Source organism: Malaya genurostris, chromosome 1, assembly GCF_030247185.1.
Source record: "Malaya genurostris strain Urasoe2022 chromosome 1, Malgen_1.1, whole genome shotgun sequence".
NCBI classification, from domain to species: Eukaryota; Metazoa; Arthropoda; class Insecta; order Diptera; family Culicidae; genus Malaya; species Malaya genurostris.
In genome coordinates, this window is record NC_080570.1 from 29045167 (window position 1) to 29054574 (window position 9408).

The 9408-nt window shown below is 34.4% G+C and overlaps 1 long non-coding RNA gene across 1 annotated transcript; it reads left to right on the plus strand.

Annotated features, from left to right (window-relative positions):
* Window positions 1-4263: 4263 nt before the first annotated feature.
* On the plus strand, window positions 4264-5413 carry LOC131433357 (uncharacterized). The gene is made up of 3 exons (XR_009230202.1): window positions 4264-4538; window positions 4601-4908; window positions 4967-5413. It is a non-coding gene; the product is annotated as an uncharacterized LOC131433357 (long non-coding RNA).
* The last annotated feature ends 3995 nt before the right edge of the window (window positions 5414-9408 follow it).

Below are 9408 nucleotides of genomic sequence, written 5' to 3' on the forward strand. Positions count from 1 at the left end.
AGGAATTGGCACCAATGTTGCCAGATACCGCAATACAGAGCAATTGTTTTTTCAAAGAAAGGCGAATCTAACATTGACTGCAAATGGAGAAAAATATCGATGAATGTTTCGACTTTGGTTTCGGTTATTTAGAAATTATATTCTATTCTCAGATCAATTTATGATTAGTCGAAGAATTGTAAAGGCTATAGCAGGATAAGCATGTGAAATCTGCCCCCAAAGGGAATTCATATTGTTATACCACATTCGAAAGGTCATAGACTGGAAACAATTTTCTCAAAGTTTCAACCCTTTAACTGCCATATTGACGGAGCTAGGGTGGTTCTATTGATTTTTATTCTATTTGATTTTTGAAGAAATAGCTCCTCCGAAAAATTTGAAAAAAATCAGGTATGTTTAAGGTGTTATGGGGATGCTTTACAATTTTTTTCAAAATTTTTGAATATGTATTACTTTCATTAAAAAATACTAGAAAATTTTGAAACATATTTTTTCCCTCTTCCAATTTTTGCACCACCCTGGATTTTTTAGTGATAAATATAGAATTTTTGGACATGTTAAAATGGTATGTTTTCATATTTTTTAAAAATGTGGACGACCAAAATATTTATTTTTTTCTAAAAAATCAATAACAGTCGACCATGCGTTCCCATCAAATTCTGAGAGAAGGAAACGCATGGTGCTTTATCTTAGCAGTTTCTAGTAGTAGTCGACCATGCGTTCCCATAAACGGAAACGCATGGTGCTTTGTTCTAGTAGTTTATGATGCAACTCAAGCGCAGGGCTTAGAAATCAAAGTAACGAAAAGAAGGAAATGAGTATCAACCTTTGCATAATACATACACGATCATACTTCGGGTACAACCTAGAAAGCTACAAAGCGAGAACTTACTGGTATGTGGTTTATATATGAATGGTAGTAATATATGAACGTTGCGAGTATCACACATATGCAGTTCGGTTACGGCAGTCAAGAACTAGAGCGAGTGACTGTATATAATTCGATGATTCGATAGTGTTTCATGAAATGGTCAAATCGTTTTGCACTGTTGGGTCTCGTACAACGCGGTTTTCTTTTTGCCAGCTCTGTACATTTCACTAAATACATAGCGAGTTGAAACAGCAGTGAATTTATTTTTTTCTTTTTTATATTGGTGTCAAACAAAAGTGGCCACTGATGAAGGTTGGAATCGATTTCTTAGAATTGTTTTTCCATAAATACGTTTATTTCTTAAGGCAATTTACATAAGTTGTTCTTCGCCGTAGCATCACTTTTACATAGAATTCTTATCCTAATATAATACTAATATAGTCACATCAATTTGAGTTTAATAAAGCATATTCCTCTTATTTTTTAAATATCATATTATTTAAACCAAACGATGAACTGCTATAAATTTTAAAATAAGCTGAAATTTTTATACATTTTGTGGTTGATTTTTTTTTATCAGCACATCATTTTTAATAAAATTTTGCTATTGGATGAACTAATGGACGCAGTAGGAGTCAGAACTAAGACTCAAAAGGGTCAATTATTAAATTGAAACTTCAATTGTCTTTATGAAATGATTAAGAAGTTCCATGTAAGAAAGGTCACGAAAAAATTTCTGAAAATTATTGACTGTATTATTCATTTAAAAAGGAAATGGGATAAAAATGTTATAAAAATACATTGCTGTTTCAATGCACACATTTTCTCTCTGATTCTTTTCGTTTATTCTATAGAATTATCATCGTCACTTGGTAGCTGTTCTGATTTAAGCATTTCTGACAATATTTTTGCCGGTCTCACAATTCTGGATAAAAACCGAGCATAAGGAAAGGTAGTGAATAATGGTGGCCTCGTGTGAACAGCAACCAACCAGTTCTATTGCCAATAACGCATTCACAGCAACGGCGCTGGATTCCCAAATATCCAGTCGAATTTGTAGTGTACTCGATATAGTACTTGTAAGCTTTTAAAAATGAGACTTATTACCGGCCCGAATAGCTTTTTTGTGATCTGTGTGTCTCAATTGGGTCATCTCGTGATAAAGCTTTAAATCCAAAATTACTTGGCAGAACATCCTTTTCAAAAGCTTCTATTCCAGAGCTACGATATTCCGATACTTGTTGCTCTCGTTCTCGGATTGATAATATTATCTTATTAGAACTTCCCGTTCGCAATTTGAACAAAATTATTAAACCTGTAAAAACCTGGAAGCGTTCCTCTGAGAGTGAAAATCACTTACTGAGCTAATTATGTATTCTCAGATATTTTCTGGAAAATATGGAGCTTTCAACACAATATACCCAAAAATTAAAGAGATCGATTCAGCGAATCAAGTTTTTAATAGACATGGTCGATAAATGCTTGATTTGAAATTATGCAAAGGTTATAACTCAAAAATGGAAAATAACGCATCACTATTTTTTTATATCTGTTGTTGTTTCAAATTTTACAATAAATAAAAAAATATACAGCGCTCTCAGTCTACAAACCATGAAAACCATCATAAAGATATTCGATTGACGTTTTCAAACACAAAACTCCAACTTTATCTTTATTATACATTTTTCCAGAAAACTGTACACATGACACTGTAAGAAAACTGTACACATGACACTGTAATGAAATTTTCATTCTTTCTTTAATTATTCTTTCTTTACATCCATCAGCAACACGTAAAAAACTGACACTCGCTCTAGTTCTTGACTGCCATAACCGAATTTCATATGTGTGATACTCGCGACGTTTATGTATTACTACCATTCATATATGAACCACATACCTTAGTTCTCGCTTTGTAGCTTTCTAGGTTGTACCCGAAGTATGATCGTGTATGTATTATGCAAAGGTTAATACTCATTTCCTTCTTTTCGTTACTTTGATTTCTAAGCCTTGCGCTTGAGTTGCATCATAAACTACTAGAACAAATCACCATGCGTTTCTCTTTCAAGAGAACTTTATGGGAACGCATGGTCGACTACTACTAGAAACTGCTAAGATAAAGCACCATGCGTTTGCTTCTCTCAAAATTCGATGGGGACGCATGGTCGACTGTTATTAATTTTTTAGAAAAAATCAAATATTTTGGTCGTCCACATTTTTAAAAAATATGGAAACATACCACTTTAACATGTCCAAAAATTCTATATTTATCACTAAAAAATCCAGGGTGGTGCAAACATTGGAAGAGGGAAAAATTTTTTTCGTTACTTTGATTTCTAAGCCTTGCGCTTGAGTTGCATCATAAGCTACTAGAACAAATCACCATGCGTTTCCCTTTCAAGAGAACTTTATGGGAACGCATGGTCGACTACTACTAGAAACTGCTAAGATAAAGCACCATGCGTTTCCTTCTCTCAAAATTCGATGGGGACGCATGGTCGACTGTTATTAATTTTTTAGAAAAAATCAAATATTTTGGTCGTCCACATTTTTAAAGAATATGGAAACATACCATTTTAACATGTCCAAAAATTCTATATTTATCACTAAAAAATCCAGGGTGGTGCAAAAATTGGAAGAGGGAAAAAATATGTTTCAAAATTTTCTAGTATTTTTTAATGAAAGTAATACATATTCAAAAATTTTGAAAAAAATTGTAAAGCATCCCCATAACACCTTAAACATACCTGATTTTTTTCAAATTTTTCGGAGGAGCTATTTCTTCAAAAATCAAATAAAATAAAAATCAATAGAACCACCCTAGCTCCGTCAATATGGCAGTTAAAGGGTTGAAACTTTGAGAAAATTGTTTCCAGTCTATGACCTTTCGAATGTGGTATAACAATATGAATTCCCTTTGGGGGCAGATTTTACATGCTTCTCCTGCTATAGCCTTTATCTTCACAAGGCATGCAAATTTTACCACTTTCCTTCTATATGCACTGAATAAATCAACAAAAAAATAGTTTCGTCCTTTTTCAGTTTGTTTACTTCTATGCTTCCTATGTGAGTTATAAAAATACGACCTTTCGCATTTTTTTGTGAAATTGGCAGGTTTCCGCGACTTAGACAAATCTGTGGGTATTTTTATTGTCTCATTAACTATTTCCAGTAGTAAAAAGTTCGGAAACCCTATAGAATCAAGAAAAAAAAAAGTTTCGCCCTTCCTTACTAGCAATTGAAGTATCACCCTGTTTGTTGGCATGGTACACGGAGGGCGAAACTTACGTAAACAAATGGAATGACAGTTTCGCCGACGACACGACCAGACACTCCGAAGAAAAATTGAGATAAAAAGTGTCTGTGAGGGATTTACCGCCAGTTACCACGAATATAGCGGCCCCTTGAAAATGATAAAAATATTCTTCTTGCGCAACACTGTTTAGGTTGCTACGAACTAGTTACCAAGGAGGCCCCATAATAAATAAACAAACCATAATGTCGAATAAAACCACAACAGTTTTTTCTAGTGATTTCAAACTTTTGCAGTACCGAATATATATCATTTATTCATTGTATTGAATTGTGTTATTTGTAAAATTATCCTGAGTGTAAACTAGATCTTGCTGGATTACTCTTCGGGGGACGCTTCAACAAGGCAGAATTGGTATTGGAAGATTAAAAAGTCTTAATGTTACTTCGGGGTTTTATTATGATGGATCGTTTCAGGACACCAAATATAACACCTAGACTAATCGTCATGATAATAAGTATCAGGACATAGTGAAAATTACCGATGCAGTAAGCTCAATGCATCTTCAAGCTCTCGTGAGGCTATTTGCAAAAACCATATCTTCGAAAATCTTGTACCAGGTAAAACATGTTGGGAAGAAATAAGGCTCTTTGAGGATCAAAATTTGGCTGGCTGTGCGAATGCGGTTCGATCAATAGCTGTGATTTCGAATGACACGCACTTTATGATTTTTGAAGGGGCTTGGCAATATTGGCCGTCTGAAGATTTTGATTTGGAAATGATGGTTTGATCTAACGTTTCCAGAAGCTTAGTGTTTTATTTTTATTTATTCGCAATTACAGGATTATCCTGCACCAGTGCCAGGTTCAACAATTGATCATGCAGGATAGAGATGGGCAAAACATTTCATTTCAAAGAGGCGTTAAGTGATGCAGAGTTCTATTAAAAGAACTAGTTATGTTTGCTTGTTGAATAACTAACTTGAGGTTTCGCAATAAACTGTTTTCTACCGTTCTCGAAAAAGACGGGGCGATAAAAAAAATATAAGGTCCACGACTATAAACTGAAGAACTATCGTTCTAAAAAAAAGAACTGTTGGTCATTAATACTTTCAAAAGAACTATTTCTTTTGAACCGATCGCGAACGAATCGCTTATCTCTAATGCAGGGTAACGGAGATATTTTAGCCACTAATATATTTTGGTCCAGCGTACATATTTCTGAAAATAATCAAAATGAAGTACATCGTGACCCAAAATTTTAAAGATGTTTCCATTCGTAAACATGTTAGCTATGAATATGTACTCCATTTTGATTACAACCAAAAATATGAGTGCCAGTCCAAAATATATTAGAGTAATCAAAATATTTCCATTAGCCTATTTCCTAGTTCAGGAAGTCTTTTACCGCTACCGCGAAAGATAAAGATTATATAACTGTAATAAAATTAAATAAAAAAAACTGGCCCCATGAATTTTTTCGCGACCATGAACCATTCAAAATTTGTTTCGTATGATTGTTTTGTTTGATTAGAATCTATGTATTAGATCAGAGTTTTCACTTGAATATACCGCAAAGTACAATTCAGTATCTGTTAAAAAAACACCCAGAAACAGGTCAGGGTAGGTTCGATTGTGAAATCTGGTATGGTATCAATAGATCTAATAAATTATGCACAACGAAGATCAATCCTATGAATATTTCCTAATACGTTCCGTTGTCGACTCTGATTTCTTCCTTATACGAATAACTCATATCAGACTTCTTTAAAATATACAACAGTGTGGTTTCGAATACCAGTGCAAAGAAACCGTAGAAACCCCAAAAGAATGGTTTCTCTTTAAAAATGGTAGAGCTTCTCCGTAGCGGAACAACCTTCGCAGTTAAAAATAGGTATATTTAAATCCTCTCTTTCGACTGTTGTGAAAATATTAAGGTGAATAAATGTAACTAAGGCAACAATAGCTGTTATTCCAAAATCCACATTTTTCAGGCTGAGTTGCCAGTTTCAAACATTTTTCAAGCGTTTTCATTTTGACATTACGAGTTACTGAGGGGTAGTTAAATTTGTGATACAGTTTTGAATAGCGAGTGGCAGGTCGTGTCGTCGGTTTCGCCCTTTACAGTTCTTTGTATTACTAAGTTTGAGATTTTTATAGAATCTGAATTTTTAGGCAAAATTGTTGCATTTTAAAGCATTTATTGGTAGGAGAGAAAAATCTCGATTTGTTTACTATTGTAAGATTTGTTCTTCTTTGAAAAACAGCTGAGATATGTTTTCCTAAAAGACCGATAATTAACTGATCATACAGATAAATACCGATTTTTGGTTTTTGCATGGATATGCATGAGACAAGTTTATCGTAAGCTATTTTTTTTCACCTATCTGAGCCCCGGTGACATTTTCCTGGTATTTACGTAGCAAATAGATTTTGGCTCCGTTTACAGATTTTTGGAAAAATGACTGCAACGCTGATTGGCACATTGACGTTGAAATGATAGTGGTATGTTTGATTCACGTTTATGAAGAAATCGCAAGAATAAATGTCAAATTCGAAGAAGAGAGGATATTATTTTCAATCTCGTGGTATCCGCGCTGATTGGATTGTTCAATAATCGAATATAATTTTTCAACCCAATCGATTACATTTTATTTTAATTTAATTTAAGTTTCATTAATCGATTACTCGATTATTAGTACTGAATTATTATAATTATTCGATTCGTTTAATATTCAAATATTCCTCTCAAACTAACCGATTAGAGCTCTATCGATTATTATTATTCGATTACTCGGTATTCCGGCTCGTGTAGTGATATTTTTATCAGGAGTCATCAAATCGGTAGAAAAATTTCAAATTAGTTGATGTTTTTGATCATTTCTGACAAAGATGGCTTTTATCGTGTCGTAGAACGCACTCTAGCAGCTCTTCACACGATTCAATCAGTGCCATCAGAGAGAGACGGATATCATCTCAGTAACAAAAACCCGGTATGGTTCATTTAGCATTGAATGGACACCAGTTCGAGAGCGTATTGCTCTCGATGACCCGTCTGAGCATCTCGGGTTAGCACGCTGCTGTGATGATTCTCTCTGAAGCGACAAACGGTCGCTCATTTGCGTTTTGCGATTCGATTCTATACGGCCAGCGGATAAATGTGATAGAATCATTTTACTATTGCCGCTTATTCTTACTATGTGCATATAACCTTTGTATAAGTTGTGTCTTTGAAAATGTCTGTGTGTGGAGCACACAAGGTTTTTGAATGGAGATCTGAAACCTTCTTTCACCTCTTCATCGATAGGTTTTTTTTTATCAAATTGAAATCATTGAAAAGTGAAGATTTCTTTCGGAGTGGTATCCAGCTATTGCCAAAGAGATAAACAAAATGTGTTGGAAGCCAATACTCTGAATACAGAATATTTCCCAATCTTTCTTGAAGACTCGATTATTTTGGATGAAAAAAGCGGATGGATAATGTCATAGACATAACTGGAAGACATGCTTCTTTCAAACTTCCAAATATAGATAATCGTTCGTATTAGTCGATAACGTGAATTTTGTAACCTTTCCTGTTTCAATTCTTGAATTGCACCTTTACTGCAGTAAGAGTTATTGATGACAAACATATTCTACCATACAATTAAATAACACGGAGCAAATTGCTTTTTTTGTAGATTTACTCAGTAGAAGCAAACTTCGCCTAATTATTTAAAAACATTTGAATAGCTCCTATTTGCAGAATATATTCGATGTTTACAACTGTTGAGTATCATTTGCCATCACTTATTCACCTACACTGGGATTGAATTTCAGTTGCAAAATTCAGGTTCGGAATCCAGATCAGGGATTCAGTTCATGAGCTTAGTTCTACAATTATGAATCAAGGTACCGACTATAGCTATAGTACTGAATTCTAAACTCGGATTACAATTTAACGGAACTGAATTCAGTTCCAAAATCTAGTTCCAGAATCCATGTTCCGAATTTAGTTTCAGCATACAGGTTCTTAATTCTAGAAATGAGTTCTCAAACTGAATCCAGGAATTAAACTCTAAAACTGAATTCAGTAATTAAATTCTGGGTCAGAAGTCAGTTTTACAATTAAGATTCAGAGGTCAGATCTAACATTTAGTTCCTGTATCCAGATCTAAAATTCATATCCAGAATTAAATTCGTGAATTCTGAAGTTTAAATCCTGAATTCTCGACTCCCGAGCTACAGTAAAGAAACTAAATTCAGTTCCAAAATATGAAGCTATGTCCATTAAGAATCCAGAATAATAAAATCATCTGTGTCTCGGTAACGAATTGACGTACAAATAAGGTTAACTTACATCAATGCAAAGGCAATTCACTGTACTTTAAAGAAAAAATATTAATACAAATCATTTCTCGTCGACTAGTGTTTGTTGTCTGATGAACAGAGAAGAAGTTTGGATATATGATACCGGTCGTGAGGCGGCTAGGATTTAGACTACACAGAAAAAAATATGAATATTACAGGGGCCAGAATGCTAAAAACGATACAATTCACAACTACTTAATTTTTCAAATGACGCAATACTCCACTCGCACAGAATTTTACACGCTCCGAATGCGATTTGTACTGGGCTACCAAGTCCCGATCTATGGTTTTATATGTATCAATTATTCAATAAACAGATATGAGCTCTGTGGTTCAGTCGAGTAACCGATGTGCTTGTGATCTAATGTTTCTCGGTTCAAGTCCCGCTGCTGCTAACGATTTTTTGTTTTTTATTTCGTTCGTATTCAAGCCATGTTATGTTCAAATCACAAAATTTTACATGTTCTTGAATAAAAATTTGTGTAAAATTCGACGCTCCATTTGGGTGCATCTTATAAGATGTGAAATCAAAAGATTTTTTCAAACTGTGTATGTTCGACGTACGCTCGCCAGACTCAGTTTTGTGGTAGAGCCGTGTCCGTCACAGCTTAGGGTGGCGTAATGGTAACGCGTATGCACGGATTGCATAAGAACGCAGATTCGAGTCCTGTCTATGAGCGTATCTTTTTCCAAAAAATCATCTTCTCTGTGAATTTTCTCATTCTTTTGGCTTCTCCAATTCCACTCAGTTATTGCAAAAACTGAACTTTGTTATGGCGACGTTACGTCAAACCAACTAAAATTAATAAATCGGAGAAAAAACTTAATTTCTCTTCGTTTCTAATGAAAATTCGCACTTTCTTCTTGATTCCTCCCATCAAACGCTGCATACATTTAGAGTCAACTTCCTTTTCACGTTTGCTCCACATTTTGGT